The sequence below is a fragment of the Oncorhynchus gorbuscha genome, linkage group LG02 (assembly GCF_021184085.1).
Source record: "Oncorhynchus gorbuscha isolate QuinsamMale2020 ecotype Even-year linkage group LG02, OgorEven_v1.0, whole genome shotgun sequence".
Taxonomy (NCBI): Eukaryota; Metazoa; Chordata; class Actinopteri; order Salmoniformes; family Salmonidae; genus Oncorhynchus; species Oncorhynchus gorbuscha.
In genome coordinates, this window is record NC_060174.1 from 5258370 (window position 1) to 5260765 (window position 2396).

The window sequence follows — 2396 nt, forward strand, 5'->3', positions numbered from 1 at the left end:
TACGACCAATAAGAAATCAATATAGCAGATTTTTTTTCTTCTTCTATTTAAGTATCCAATCGGAGTTTCTGCTTTGGGCGGGGCAAATATTTTTTTCGTCCAATAAGAATCCATTGATGGCTTCCCTTAAGCGTAACATTTACGTAGAGCTGTTGGTGTTGTTGATAGAATGGACTGAATGCGATTCAATGTGGTTTCTTGCCACACATAGGATGGAGATCAGCGAAACTAGGCAAACTGACTGCCACCCACAACCTTAGTAAACAGGATGCCAGAGAAGAGAATAGTTTGTCTAACGTGTTTGTCCCACTGAGGTATAATTATGCTATAATGCCCGAGGAGGTGTGGTATATGGCCAATATACCAGGGCTGTTCTTAAGCACGACACAAGGTGGAGTTCCTGGACACAGCCCTTAGCTGTGGTATACTGGTTATATACCACAACCCCCCAGAGGTGCCTTGTTACTATTATAAACTGGTTACCCATGTAATTAGAACAGTAACAAAATAAAATTGTCATTAGTGATAATGCCCTCGAAGCCGGTGTTTGGACGATATATTGGCACGGGTGTGTTGTTCGGCCCGAGATCGAAGTCGGAAGTCCAGCAAACTGTGCCAATATATGTTCCAAACACCGTTTTCGAGGGCATTATCACTTTTATAGAGCGGGTGCCCAACATATTCAAATAATGATTGACATATTTTCATATAAAAATATTGTTACGATTAATGCATTTATACTAGTTCATCCTTCCACAATATATTCACCCTGACACAAATCTAGGGTTGCTTAGAGACGCTACCCAGTCGTTCAGTATTTTGGTTCTGTATCTATGGACACGACTCAGTCGTTGAGTATTTTGGTTCTGTATCTATGGACACGACTCAGTCGTTAAGTATTTTGGTTCTGTATCTATGGACACGACTCAGTCGTTGGTTCTAAATGTTCTATAACCATACTGGCTGGCAACGTTCTTATCCCTTGCTAGCTAGCTAGCTATAACTACGGCTAATGTACAGCAAAGTAGCTGCATTTGCATTTGTTGAAGCTGTTTTATAGTGACATATATTTGGATACATCCATAACAATGAGCTAATGAGGCACGATTTCGCCTGGCGTAGAAAGTGTGCTCACTCGTCAGGACACAGTTGTTCAGAGGAGCTAGCCAACAACACAGCTACAGTAACACAATCACTTCAAAATGAAGTTGGAAAGACTTCAAATGATCTGCGTTTCGTTTGACCTTTTTTCTATTGACCTTTTTTGTATGTATCAATAAAAATGATGCTGATTCATGATTTTGACTGGCTGAGAAACTGCCTGCCTGTCTGTCTGTCTGTCTGTCTGTCTGTCTGTCTGTCTGTCTGTCTGTCTGTCTGTCTGTCTGTCTGTCTGTCTGTCTGTCTGTCTGTCTGTCTGTCTGTCTGTCTGTCTGTCTGTCTGTCTGTCTGTCTGCCTGTCTGCCTGTCTGTCTGTCTGTCTGTCTCGTCCCGACTCCCGACAGGTTCATTACTACGGGACTGGAGATCGAATTTGAATATTGAAACAATGTGGAACATGACAATCTGTGGACTTAGACACCGACTGGAATGTGGTTTTAACCAATCAGCATTCAGGATTAGATCCACCCGTTATATAAGGTCTGATATACCCCGTCTGCCAGCCAATCAGCATTCAGGGCTCGAGAGGAAGCTCTGTGGACGGCAGTGGGGAAAAGATGGAGTGAGATGGATTTTACCCAACATTCTGCCAAATGTCTCATCGATGAAACATTTGATCTCGATATAGTTTTCTGTTTCCAAAACTAGATTTGGTTGTAAACAGAATGGACTATGTTTTGTAGACTTTACCCATTGCCAAAGTTGATTTTTTTTTTGCGTTGTTAAGAAGGGTGCAAGGACGAATTTAGTTATTGCACAAGCGCACTTCAGAGTAGGCGTTCCCTGATGCAAATATGCAAATACACGCTAGAAAACGCCAATAGGCTCTCACCAGCTCGTGCTTGGCTCTACCCACCTCCTTGCTTGTTCTTCCCACTATGATTCATTTGCTCCCTTTGGGAAACGACAGGCGGTGGTCTATCTTGGTTAGTTATAAAAAGTCTTTGGTAATAATGTGCAACTTGAATCAGTTATAGAACCCATGTCCCTTTATGGTTGTGAGGTCTGGAGTCCACTCACCAACCAAGAATTCACAAAATGGGACAAACACCAAATTTAGATTCCGCATGCAGAATTCTGCAAAAACATCCTCTGTGTGCAACTTAAAACAACTAATAATGCACGCAGAGCTGAATTAGGACGATATGCGCTATTGGATCAAAATCCAGAAAATAATTATACAACCATCCAATAGGAGCGGAATAGGCAGAAAGGAATTAGCAACATCTAACACA